The following is a 14,942-nucleotide window of genomic DNA, read 5'->3' on the forward strand; positions in this document are numbered from 1 at the left end:
TAGCTGACAACGGCTTAAAAGGGGGATAATACTGATTTTTAGCTTTGTGTGCTTCTCTTATACTGTCCGTATTAGAGAACATTTTCTGTAGCCTCTTACAGCCAGAAAGAAAGCACGTCCTGCCTTCTAAGCTATGATGTGATACCTTCTGGATACATCTGCTGTGTACACACCAATTGTATTAGAAGATTACAACAACAGTAAAACATTACTTCTTTTTCTTTCTTTTTTTTTTAGATGTTTAGCTGACTCTCCATTATTCAAAGCTGTATTAATTCAATTTTTCCAGGCTATTTGTGGACAGTGGAACTCATTAAAAGCAATTATATATTACCACCTAAATTTGTGGCACCAAATGACTAGCTGTTTACCCCTCCAGCACACACAAATCAATGACGTTTGGGGCCTGACAGCCAAACCAAGAAATGTTTTCTGCAGAACTGAGGGGAGACTCAGTCAAACTGCAAGTTTATCACTGTGGGAGCAAATACACATGGTCACTGGATCTGCTGTATTAGTGCAGATTTAAAATATGTTTAAGGATAGTTTTCCTCCACACAATAAATTAGAAAGTTCCATTAGCTTATTCTTAGAATTTTATTTTGAAGAAGCCTACATTGCAAAGCAACTTGAAAGCAGCACCTACAGGATGCAGTCATTCTGTATAACATGTTACTCAATGCATTATTAATTGATTTTTTTTCAGTCACTGGGGAGCATTGGAGCAAGATGTAAGTACTACACTTACATTATTACCATATAAAAGATAAAAACACATCCACTAGACAATGTAGCAACAGTAGCATTCATACGGATTCAGGTTCTGGCAACCTGATAAAGGGCCAACATTCACTGTCCTTTCACCTCCGATTTTGTTGCCAGGAATTCTTAAATATCTGTATGTAAACACAGATTAACCCTACGTGATGCAAGTTTCCTGATGAGTGGTTTTGAAGAACAAATAAGTGGAAGCCTGAGTGAAGATGAGGCGGCTGAGGGTAGCAATACCACTAGAAACCACTAGATGGCTGCCGTTAATCAGTTCGGCACCTTTGGATGCAAAGTCAGCTATGGAAGCGTTAATAAAAAATAACTCCTTAAAAATCATCATATTTGTACATTTCACCTTAGGTGTGGTAGATCCAAAATGAATAGAGGTAGTACTGGGGTTGATAATGTGCACTGAATTATAATATTTACAATTCAACTAGTAATCACAACTCTCTATTTAAATTACAGTAGTCCCTCGTTTATCGCGGGAGTTACGTTCTAAAAATAACCCGCAATAGGTGAAATCCGCGAAGTAGTCAGCTTTATTTTTTACAATGATTATAAATGTTTTAAGGTTGCAAAACCCCTCACTACACACTTTATACACTTTTCTCAATAACTTGCAAACATACCGCACTTCAGTCACACTGCCAGCGATCAAAGATACTGTATATGTAAATTTGGCAAGCTGAACGCATTCTGTACTGTACAAGAGACACCGTACAGAGGAGATTGATTGACAATGGTCTGCAGTCCCTTAGCCAATCAGGACGCAGAAGACGACATGCGGGCTCTCCCTTAGCCAATCAGGAGACAGAAAACAATGCACTGTAAAAAAAAAAAAAAAAAAAAAGCATGCAAAATTGCACTAAAAAAATCCGCGAAACTGCGAGGCCGCGAAAGGTGAACCGCGTTATAGCGAGGGACTACTATACATTACATATTCCTGGCTGACTAGTCTGCTTAGTATGATAAGCATGATCGGTGCATTTAGATGCTCCTGACCTACTGGATTTTGCTGAAGTGTCTTGTTTGATGTAAGCACGTGAGCAAGTTCTCTTGTAACCCTTTCAGATTGTATCATAGTGCCTGGAGTTTGAAAAAAAAAAAGGGTGTCAGGCTGCATCCTGCTGGGGATGGCTGTAGCCATCAAGGAGTGTCATTGCAATGGGGTGGGGGGGGGGCCTGGTCTGGTCTAGGTGGGTGGTACATGTCTAAGTACCATCCATGGCAGCTTGGATAAAAACATTTAGAATCCAGATTCAAATTTAATGTGAGATATATATGAAAAAGATACAGTACATAACATATTCAAGAGATGGCGGCAGTTGCTCACAGTACACTTTGCAGTTTAAAACAGCGTTTCACTTTTTATAGTAAACTCTCTTTCCCGTCAGATCAGATATACTGTAATATGGTATGAAGTGAGATATGATGACATATCATTACCTTTATTGCTTCCTGCTGGGAAATTTCTTGTCATACAACAGTTTAAGATAAAAGCACCCACACATGAGCCAAGAGCAAAACACCACAATAAATTTGATCAATTGCGACAAACAGCTAACAGATTAACTGCCTACACCTATTTATTATACATCGGATGTCAGTGGAGGAGTTTAAGCCTGTACACAGATGCAACATTACTGCAAACCTCAGTGTTTTACATATTTGTTTATGCTAAAAAAAAACTGTTAAGACAGTTTGATCCAAACAAACAACATAAATGAATCTAGGAGCAGAGGTGTTTCATTCTTTCAACACATACACTTTACATAATTATCGAGCTTTTTACTGTAACTGAGACAAATAATGAAATGCCCCAAATGACCTGCCAACTCAGCGATTCTCTCAGCTTAAAGAATAAACGCTGATATGTTGCAGTTGTAATTAGGTCCAACACTGATCTTCCCATTGATTACCACGACGCGTCCTCTCATGATAATACCTCTAATCCGAATTCAAACTGCTATCAGCTTTAACATTTACTGCCATTAAGACTTCACACGTTTAATCCTTAATTAAATGTGTGGAGTCATCCCTTCTTTGTTTATACTACTGGTACTTAAATCCCTTAACAAATACTCTCTCTCACACACGCACAAACACACAAGCCCTCCCGTTCCTGCTGCCTTTAAAATCTAATAGAATTACTGAGTGTAAATAACCAGGTATAAAGAGGGAAGGCTTTATGTCCAATCACCTAAGATCTGTGAGGAAGTGTGCTGTTAAATAAACAAATCTCTGGGATGGAACGCTGCCAGCATCGTTTTTTTTTATGCTCAAGGGACTTGTGTTTGTGGACCTGCTTCGCACGTGACCCTGTCAGATCCATCCTCTGGTGGAGCCAAAACAAGAGGAAGAAGGGGATCGTTGCCCTATTTCAAAACGACATCTTCATTTGTATTGATTTGACCGGAGAGTCTGCCAAGAGCTTTCTATATCCCCTGCTTTTAGTCTTGTCCTCAACAGACCTATATTTGGGCACTGGGCACATCATTGCATGCTTAGTGTGCACTTCTCAGCGATCAGCAGCTGGGAAACCGCAGAAACCGATGCCGGAATTTTATCCGACTGGCCGCAAAATGCACCATAGTTGCTTTGTTAGCAGATGGTCCCTCACAGACACACACACACGCATGTGAACACATCATCAGCTTCGGTTTCCATAATCCAAGTCAAAAATAGCTCATCAGTAGCAGAACAAGTAGCATGTGCCTGCCAACGCAGGAACACATGAAGCCTACAGTGATTAGAGTTGAGCTGGATGCAGATACCATTCAGTGGTGTTCCCTTTAATTCACACAGCAGCCATTTTTATTATTAGCATACCTGGCAGGCGGGGAAGAACTCTTCAGAATTAGCGTTCAGAGATGAGTACGCCTCGAGGCCACATTAGCTAGTGTAGTTCAAATCAAAGCAATTCATCTCAAGGCAGACCTCAACTGATTAACATTACGTATAATAAACTAGCAATAAAAAATGAACCACATTGATTTGCAGAAAAAACGGCAGCTAAATCCGTTGTGATGTTTGTTTAAAATCAGACTATTATACGCATGCTGCCTTCCTGTCTCTTAAGAAGTATACGCTAGATGCTTTTATCGGTTAAAGGAGGAGAATTGTTTACTGCTGCTGCTAACAGACAGGTGAGCTGACCCGGGATAAACCAGCTTGTCATGACAAACCGTAATCCTCTGTGCTGGATGAGGCTGTAATGTGGGTTCGGATATTCCTGTACTCCGCGTGTTATCATCGTTGGCCTTTGTTGCAACTGAATATCATACTCTGTAAACTATGTTTACGAGGTAATCAATCTCGGGTTGCCGTAGTGTTATGATCACACTGTTATAGGGTTTATGATTCCAGACGCTTGTGACTCCAACAGCGTTGCGCAGACAAATCAGACACGGTAATCCCGCTGGCCAAAGCTGCCATTATTTCCATTTTAATAGGCGTTATTGTCATTGTCAAGGTTACGGCTTCAGCTATGCTTGCTGACATTTTGTGTTTGCGAGGTGTAGATGATGCATATTCTCCCTTCACTGCACACGGTTATTGGATTCCCTCGCCATATTTATGCTTTTAATCCCCCTCCGACAAAAGTCACCAGAGGGAACACGCACATATAACCAGCCGTATCTCCTACTAACAACCGAGTCCGACGAGAATCTGCATCATTTTACCCGTCAGATGTATGGAGCATTACAGCTGGAGGTGTTGAGATAAATAGCTCTATGAGTTTGTTTTGACTTTCTGAAAAGCTGATCTACCCTGTTCATTTTAAGTTGCCCTGTGTGTGAATGTCTTGCATGAGAGAAAATGACTGTCACTATCTTTAAATGTTAGACTTGAGCTGACAGATTCTGGATTTTGAAGTATCTGCAAATTGAAAGCCTATGATTACTCCCCTCTGGGATTTCCTGTTCTCGTTCCTTACCTGCAAAGACCTGTTATTATGTACTATGGAAGGGAGAAGTGTGAAGTTTTGTAACTTCACTATACACCAGTAAACAGCTTTCTTTCAAGGAGCAGTAATGTGCTTCTCTTAAGGAATTAGTTTTCCTTTCTGTTTTCACCACTTCCTGTTCCTGGGATTGATCTTCTGCCAGCGTCTGTATGATTAAATTTGACAGAATAGAGCCAATGTATGTTCTCTAAATCACTAGAGATAAGGCACGATGCTCTGTTGGAGTGTTTCATCATCAGTCGTGCTTATGAGATGGACCTAGTCATTGATTACTACCTTACCTAGCACAGCTTTAGGCCTTTTATTTAATAAATAAAAAGAGAACACAACTACAGCAGTAATGGTGGGATGCTTGGGTATAGCTCACACATTCATTCTGTGGTACATCAGCATTTGTTCAACCGTGTTACCTTTGAACCCTACAGCAGGTAATCATTAAATGATTAAAGGAATATAGTGGGTGTCTTATGTTTTTGATCTATTTCAAATGTGATAGACTTTACACATTTATCTCACATTAGGTTTGCTTGATGTCATGTGAGCCTGTCTAATAGGACTTGTCTGTGAACAGTCACAGGAAGGTCACGAGTTATTGACAGACTGGTAGATTAACCATGAATGTCTTCCACTGTAACGGTCTGTTAGGATATATGGAGATGTTTAATGGATAATAATCAATCTTCGATTTCATGTTTCATCAAGTAACAACACACTGATACCTTCATGTCTTTGCTCATAAACGGTTGTATTGTGCTCTAGGAAGACTTCCTGTACAAACCGTCAAAGGTTGGCACTTTCTACGGTAAGGCATGTTGTCATGTTGTTAGATGCTGAGTTTTTTAATAGTGTGTCTTTGGCTCCCAGCCAATGGCGAGCTGGCAGCCGAAGGAGTTGGGTGGTTGATGAGGTCGATGTGGGAACAAAACAGATGGCAAACCAAGTACCATAACTCATGCAAGAACTATTTTAAAGGTATGTGATAAAGATTGTTATTAGAAGCAGCAGATGCCATTTCCTACTGGGGATGCAAATGCTGAGAAAATTGAGATTTTATTTTAAACGTATGTGAAATCCACTATAAATTAAGACCATCTAATTCATATAAAGGTACAAGGTGTACTCTCATTAAACAGCCAAACAGATGTTTTTCTTTCTTTATATTTACCATCCAGTAGGTCAGTAATTATTTCATTAGCCTCCAGTTCCTGATTAAAGATGCACTACAGTGCATATGTAAACTATTGAACAACTTTGGTGTTAATATGTTTCCAGAATTTGTAATGTCTTTTTGCAGTTTCCCTTTGTATGTTCAAACTGAAATGCTTCAGTGGGCATCTAGTTCAATTGACACTGGCTGTCTGACTTATTCTCTTTACTTTCAGTCACACTGTTTCTTCTTCAGCAGCCAACTGTCCTTTCAGTTAGTCGCTTGCCTGGGGCTACAGTTTGATGGCCGTTAAGACTTGTCTGAATGAACAAATGTTGTATATGTCCTAGAAAACTGATCACACTTCAGTCAGGATGTAACCACGTCATTCTTGCAAGCCCCTCACACCTAGTTTTCTGGCACAGTGACTTTGAAGGGAGAGTCGGGGCAGCTGCTGTTGACTGGTTGAATGAGACCTAGTTTCGATGTAGCTCCACTGTCAGACCTGCCAGGAGAGGGAGATGGACTCTTACCACTGCAGAATTGGCATCCGGCGGGGGTGACGAGGTGGAGTGGATAGCAGACTGACAGCTGTCATCAATCACTTGCCCCGCCAGCCAGATGCAGGTTGACAGGAAGGGGCACGTTGGCTAGAATGGCGATTCGTACACAGTTTACCGGAGATGTCTTCTTGCCAGCCAGTCTCTGGTGGAATGCTGTCTGTCATTAATCCATCCGACCATATATCAATCAATTACTGTTCCAGGGTCAAGCCTGCGTGTGACGTGCTCCATTTCACTGCGGTCGTTCAGAGCTGTGGCGCTGCTTCATTGATATTTTCTGATCCAGCTGGCCGCATTTCCCATAGGAACAAAAGTGCTAGTCTACCAAATATCAGTTTGCCTCCAAAACTATGGCATATAAAACACTGCAACGAATTGAGGAAAACTTTGAGAAACTTTCTTTAAAAAAAAAAAAAAAAAACTATTCTCAAGCTCCTTCCTTCTAAATTAGAAGACAGGGCAGCAGAAATGTGAAAGAATGGATTACAAAAGACAAGAGTTGGGAAAGTATAGACAGAGATGACCAGAAGCTAAATAATGCCAGTATGAGGCTGTTGGATAGACAGGAGAGAGATACTGCTTTGTCTCTGAGGAGTTTCCATTGGTTGAAGCTCACTGAGGCTGAACACTCCAGACAGCTTGAGCTAACTCTCAGCAAATCGTGTTCTCGGAGTATATAGGTAATTTTGGATTTTCCCTAGACAGTGTGTGTCGATGTTTACAGTCTGGCAAACAGAGCAGTGAAATAAATGCATTCAAGGTATTACCATATTACACTTTAAGGCTTATATTGTGCTGTATAATGCAGCGCTGCTCAGTAAACATTTTAATATCATGGAACATCCAGGAAACATTCTTTAATAATTAATCATATAGTTTATTCCTGCTTAACAGCATGCTTGGCATAGCACATCAAAACCTTGTTCCCTTGTGTACCATCTCTGCACACTTGTTTGTTTTAACCTACACATTTAACAAGTAGTTTTCTTTCGATGGTCAGACCAACTAAGGCAGGGTTCTAGTTTATGAACTTTGCTGGAGGTCTTCTACACTTCCCTCTGCAGCAGAACATCCTTAAAAGCTGTGTTTTTATACGATAAGGTAAAGAATCAATACAAGGCACTGCTTATTTACTGGTTTGTCTCACCCCGTAACACTGCAATGCAAAGTTTGCTGCTTCCGTTTTCTGCCCATTGCAAGTGCTTAATGAGGTTATGTCTGTTCGAGATGCCCACAAAAACGCTGTTGATGACTTTGCGTTTATTACTTGGGCTTTAGAACTGACCCTGTGTTGGCCTTCTGATTGGTCTGCTGACCACCAGCCAGAGGACAGCCACCCCTTTTCAATTCCCAACTTCCTGTTCTCCCAACCCACTAAAGGAATCATGTAACCTGACCTGGTGTGGTGAACTTAGAAAGAGTGTGTGGATGAGCAAGTTTAAAGTTTTGATCTTCCACTTGCTGACTTGAAATGTTGTTTTTCTCACGCAGTTAATGGTTTGTTGGCCTCCTGACTGGTCTGCTGACCACCAACCAGAGGGCTCCCATCCTATCCTTTGTCAAATCCCATCTTCTTATGTAACTGTTGCTAGGTTAATGATTTTTCAAAGGTGTGAAAAAATTATAGTTGACAAGTGTGGTTACAGCGGAAAGAATATATACCGTACATTCATTCATTCATTTTCTGTAACTGCTCGTCCTCTGGAGGGTTGCGTAGGTGTTCATGTGAGTGCACACCTACGCATGGCCAATTTAGAATCACCAATGAACCCTCTTGCTGTGAGGCATCCATGCTAAGCACGACACCACTGTGCCGCTCAATAACCATACATAAAACCTGAAAACTGATGGAAAGACTACTATCTTTTTCAATGTATGTCAACAGTTAGCAGCTAACGTTGTCATTGGGTTGCTAACGTTAGCTGTCTTGCCTCCACATTACCACTCCGTTATTACAGGATTACAGTATTTTTATATGGGAATGGACACACGGCTATGGTGTGTCTCACCTTGCAAAAGTAACATAGGAAGCTGGGACCTGACAAAAGGTAGGAGCCCTTTGGTTCTTGGTAAGCAGAGTAATCAGAAGGCCAACAAAATGAAACTGTGAAATTGTGCCATGTCAAGTCAGCAAATTCAAGATTAAAACTTGATCCTTGCTCATCCACAAGTCCTTGCTGACTTTTCTAGCAGGGGCTTGAACCACACTAGGTTACATGATTTCTTCCGTGGGTTGGTGTTGCAATGCGTAGAATTAGCAAGCTCTCTACGTTGCCATGGTGAATCAGCATCTCATTCAAAGGGTACTGGAGCCTGCAGTCTACCTGAGGAGAAACAGTTCAGCTTCCATTTAACAAGTTGAGGATGTATATACAGTATATCGCATTTAAGTGTTGCAAAGCACTGAGGTAACAAGCTCGTTGGGATGTGATCAAGTGCAAATATGATTGGTGTGCAGCAGAGCAGTGACGGTGCTGCCTCTGGGATGGGCTTTGATTATGCCAGGAGCTGGCGGCTAAATCAATAGACCCTGACGCTACTGCAGTCTGCACAACAAACACCCTGAGCTTTAATGTACCTGTCTTGTCTGAAAGTAGCAGACAGTCTGTCCAAACTGACTTATCACTTGTTGTCAAAGTGGTTTTCATCTTAAATGTTGCAGCTACGTAAATGGAGGATGCACAAATGAAGGAAACAAGACCTTAACTGTGCTGTAATTCTGCAAAGGCATTCATCCACGACCAGGTGCATCCATTACCCTGGAGTGTTGAGCAAAAGTATAATCATGCAGTCTGTTCACAGTTGAAAGACAACTTTAAGGACCCTTGGGCGAAACTGTGCAGAACACAAAATGACAACATGACACAGATCTTTATTATTTTGTCCTGAAGGCAATTTGGACTACTTATTGTCATTTACATCTGTGGTTTTAAGGACAACTTGGCATTGTTTGAAAAACAAAATGTGTAAGGTTATTTTGCGGATATCTCTGATAACTGCACCATGTGGGATGTCTTGAACAGAAGTTACCTTTTTTGCAGCTAAGGCCCAACGAAGAAAGATGCTGTTCATATTTTGGCATTAAATTGCAAAGATAGTGTTGAGTATGATTTAACTTTATGGCTTGTGCTCTTTGTAATTGGATATTTACCTGTATTGTTTGCTACAACTTGCGTGATCATGGGCTCAAGGGAGTCCTTGCCGACAAAACAACAGATGTCTGACAAAACGGAGGCTTAAAACAACAATCAGACAAAACTCACTGTAAGAGTTCAAATAGTGATGCTGCTGTCTTGTTTTGACGTCAAAAAACATGCAGTTGTTCTCTGTTGAGGATTTATCAACCATTTTCCAGCACAATTGTGTATGTACTATGGCACTGGTTTCCTGTATAGATGTGATTCCGATTCAATATCAATTCATTCAGAGATATTTCAATTTTGAAATGGTTTTACTTAAAACTAATGTCAGTATTAGTCTAAACTAATGGTTTAAAACAGGGGTCTTCAACATTTTCCAGGCCAAGGACCCCCAAACTGATGGAGAGATGGAGCGAGGACCCCCTCCTTATGTATATGTGTATTTAAAGACATTTACGTTCATGGAAAAAAAAATTCGCGACCCCCCTGCAGAAGACCTCTGGTTTAAAAGATTTGTGATATTGCCACAGTATTTGACCTCTAGTGGATTTGTTGTGAAACCAGACTTGGAAGACCACAGCGAGATTTCTAACGAGAGGATGCAGGATAACGTTGTGTATTTAATTTTTTTTTCAATTTTATGGATTTATGAATCGATCTTGGATCTTTAAGATCAACAACGATTTGAATTGGAAAATCGTTTTTTTTAAACCCTTGAACATTGAACCCCAGGTTTCCACAAAGGGGACTGTTTTTGTTCAGTCTGGTTCACTTTCTTGCCTTAATGGAACTGAGGCATCATTAATCACTAGTTAACCACTGCAACGTAAGATCAGCACAGGACCTCTGTAGTTACTATGTGTCACTTAATTCTTACAAAAAAGCAGATTAAATGAACAAGGCAAACAGGTTCAATACACTTATGGTATACTACAACACATTTACAAGATGTGTTTGACACATGCACTGTATCCACAGGGAAAAGTTTAATAGCACATCTACGTCATAACTCTGTTCTCTGCAGATTTTGCACAGATGCAGATTTCAGAGCAGTGCAGAAGTACAGGAAGCACTTGTTATCTAGCAGTAGGTGAAATAAAAGAAGCAGAAAGCAATTAAATCAAGACAAGGAGAAGAGAAATTTCAGTGTTTCTCCGTCTGGCACTGGTCTTGTTTTCTGCTTCCACCTGCTCTGTTCTTCCTTAGCTGACAAATGAGCTTTAGCAATTCAATTTTGTCCTGGATCTCTTCTTTTTCAGCTGTGCTCCACCTGTATTATGGGGACTGCGCATATTTGTGTTGTGTGCTTGTGTGTGTGTGTGAGATATTTCCTCAATTTATCTGGTGTTTCCTGAGATCCTTTTTCAGAGTCCACAGAGCAAAAAGATTAACCACAGTAGCAAACACTTTAACCTGATACTCCTGCATTTCCATGGCCCCTTTGGACTTGCATGGTACTTTTTTATGAAGCTATGTTTGCTGGTTGGCACGGCTGAATCCTTTAAGAGCACTACATAGTGTTGTAGGCTGAGCTGAAAGTAGAAATGCAGGTCAAAAGCATTTTATCTCATCTGAATCCAGTTTGGAATCGTGTTACTGAATTTGAGACCGTTCAAATCCCTTAGTGCTCCTTTTCAGGTTGTTTCTTAGCTCAAACGTTTTTACGAAAAGTGTAGATTGTAATTCCACTTAAAAGTACAAAATAAAAACTTCACTAATCAACTGCATTCTACTGTATATGGCTTTCCCTATACACTCTCTCTGGTCACTGCTTTATGACATCTATTAATCCTGTCTTGGCTTTTCCTTTTGCTCTGAGGGGAAAACACACATTTGCTCCTATCTGGAGGCCTGTGCTGCAGGAGATGTAGTAGGTGCTGTAAATATCAACATCTCAGAACACTTAACTTTACATAAAGGCGTTGTATTTTAAAGTTTATAAAATCTGACGGTGTAACAACCGCAAACGGACCCTTTGTTTTTCACTAGTTCACTAAAGCATTTAATGTGTTAACGGTAGATATATTGAGGTGTTCTTCCATTCACTGTGAATACCCTCTAATACAAATATTGCATCGCAAACAGAGAATGTGTGTGAACGGCGCAAAAGGAGATTTGGTGGCTAATCTGTCCTCTTAATGAGTCCCTCTTCACAGCTAGACAGGTAGCTAACAAAGTCCTCCAAGAAAGTATTCAAAGCCAAACCGCTGAGTCACCCAACCTGCTATCGATCAACTAATTCAGGTTAACAAACTTAATATGCTTAAAATATGATTTCAAATAATGTCCAACCTAACACAAGTGCTCAACCACACCTGCATTGTGATTTCACCAGAAATTCCTCTAGGAGTCATATAGGAATTTTTCTGGAAGGCCAAAAGGTGCTGCAAGGCCTGCAACAACTCTATAACGTCATTGATGATGTTGACTACCTAAATATATTGATTCACAGCTGTGCTTCATGATGATCTTCCGCTGCCAGAAATGCCAAAAATGACTGACACAGCCCTAACCCAAATGGTTAAAGTCAACATCAACCCTTTAAACCAAGACCCTATAAGTTGCAAACTTACTAAAACTGAAACTGCCACTATGCGCAAGCACCTCAGCGGTGACAATCCGCTGGGTTCCTCAAAACATCAAGACTGCTCTCAGAACCACTGATTCCCCAGACATGTACGTATTCAAAAGGTTTAACTGGCTGGTCTCAAGCAGATGGATCCCCCCATATGAGCTGGGTTCAGCTCAAGGTTTCTTCTTGTTTAAAGGGAGTCTTTCTTTGCCACCATCAACTTCGTGCTTGCTCTGGGGGTTTCAGGCTGGGTTTTGTAAAGCATCTCAAGGCAGTTTGCATTGTTATTGATGCTATATAAATAAAATTGAATTGAATTGAAATTTAATTGAAATCTTTGAATAGAAGTTAATTAGAGGAAGATCTGTTAATTATTTAGTGGTCAACCAAAGGATTAACCGCCTACTAAAGTCAAAAGATTAATTGAGAAAAATAATTGTTTGTTGCAGCCCTAGGTGGGATTATGGCACTCAAAACCATATTGCATCAATTTATACATATTGTTACCTAGACGTAACAGTTGCCATCCACCCAACAAATCCATGATGATAGTTAAGAACCCATTCATTGATGGGGGGAGGTGTTGTCAAGATACTTTTTATAAATTGTCCACTAGTAGCAAGAAGTGCCATCTTCATTTGACCATCTACTTCACTGTTGATTTCAGTCTGCATCTGCTCTGTGGAGGGATTTGTGATCAGATTGATCACCGTTGTGGAGCTTTTAGTCATAAAACTGCAGGCACATTGTCTGAGAACTGTGAATAACGAGTTGTCATTTCTGCCTTTTTTTTTTTACCGGTAATATCTCCTCTCCTTCATGGCGCTGTTTTATAGAATGAGTGGCTCCACCGTGTTTAACGCATCATTTCCCTCCTCATTGTGAGCAGGGAAGGGAGAGCAGAATGATGGGTGAGTAGTGGTGGTGGTGGTGGGGAGGGGGCCCAATGTCCTTGCCTTTTATTGCCCTGTTCTCGTCCTTCTAGCATGGCTGGTCAGAGCGGTGCCCTGGGTATTACAAATAAGCAAATGCCCCTTTCATACTCACACTATACTGGCATGATTTTTTTTTATTATTTCCTCTAACCAAAAGACAGAGCAGTTCCACTCTGTTTACAGTGTTTTTAATAATTCATCATGAGTAAAGGACTCTGAGGGATAAGCAGTGATTCATGAGAAACAAGAATTTGTGAAATTAAGAGTGCAGGATTAGATGTAGTTACTAGAGAGCATTAAAGGATTTGAACACGGCTTGATGCGTTTTAGAGAGAAAATCAAGAAGTTGCCCGGCCTGGTCCTTACCAAGATCACAGCAAGTCATCCTCACTTAGCCTGATAAAGTAATGGTACTTGAGGACTCTGCCATGCTCCCTCCAATGTCTGTACTTAGTACTTAGACATGGATATCTTCACTGAACTCCTGAACCCTCAGTGAACGCAAGTTTCAACTCAGTTTCTTGGCTCTAATGAGCCATGAGTAACTGATTTTACATTTCGTTTTAATTACAGATTTCTAATACGCAGCCGCCTGAAATTGTTCATAGCTGACTAATTTTGATTTTGCTTTCCTAAATTGATTTACACAAACTTAATGAAAGTGTTATCTTTTAAATGCACCATCATCACTATGGCATCTCATTATGGCCACACGTTAGTGCAGACCAACTGCCTTTCCTGGGTGGGGTACAGTAAGTCAAGAAGACTGGTATATGTTGGAGAATAGTGAGTTTATACAGTCACATGTAATGTTTCCAATGCTGTAGACCCAAACTTTGTACCTAAATTTGATCACAAATCAATATTTAACAACCGCATTAATTAGACGACAAACACCATAAGATTAAGTGTGGTTTGTAAAGGTAAAGAATAACATGCCAGTTAAATTACACAAGTTTTTGTTAATTAAGTCATGTGATCTACTGATGGTTCTCAAGGTCCTCAAACCATTCGCAGGACCGGTATCTGCTCCTTTGTATAAGGAGAAACACTGCCAGAGCCCTACAAAATGACCTCCAGCAAGCCACTGGTGTGAATGTCTCTGACCAGACAATCAGAAACAGACTCCATGAGGGTGGCCTGAGGGCCTGATGTCCTCTAGTGGGCCCTGTTCTCACTGCCTGGCACCATGGAGCTTGATTGGCTTTTGCCATAGAACGCCACTATTGACAGGTCGTCACTGATGGTCTGGGAAGGCATATCCATGGAGGGATGCACAGACCGCTGCAGGCTAGACAACCCTGATTGCCATTAGGTATTGGGATGCAATCCATTGTCAGACCCTACACTGGTGCAGTGGGTCCTGGGTTCATCCTGATGCACAACAATGCCTGGCCTCCTGCGACGAGAGTATGCAGGCAGTTCCCGGAGGATGAAGGAATTGATATCATTGACTGGCCCCCACGCTCATCTGACCTAAATCCAATAGAACACCTCTGGCACATTATGTTTTGGTTCACTAGAAGCCACCAGGTTACACCTCAGACTGTCCAGGAGTTCAGATCAGAGCAGACATACCCCAGGACACCATCGTTTGTCTCATTAGGAGCATTCCCCGATGTTATCGGGCCTGCATACAAGCACATGGGTGCAATACAAACTACTGAGTACCATTTTGAGTTGCTGCAATGAAATTTCAGCAAAATGGACTAGCCTGCTGTATCATTTTTTCCACTTTGATTTTCATTTCCATCAAACAATATGGCATCCTTTCGTTCCTAACACGCTACCCAGTCCATATCAGTATAGAAATCCTGTGTGATTTTCTTTCCCGTTGAGACCTA

The sequence above is a fragment of the Chelon labrosus genome (assembly GCF_963514085.1).
Source record: "Chelon labrosus genome assembly, chromosome: 11".
Taxonomy (NCBI): domain Eukaryota; kingdom Metazoa; phylum Chordata; class Actinopteri; order Mugiliformes; family Mugilidae; genus Chelon; species Chelon labrosus.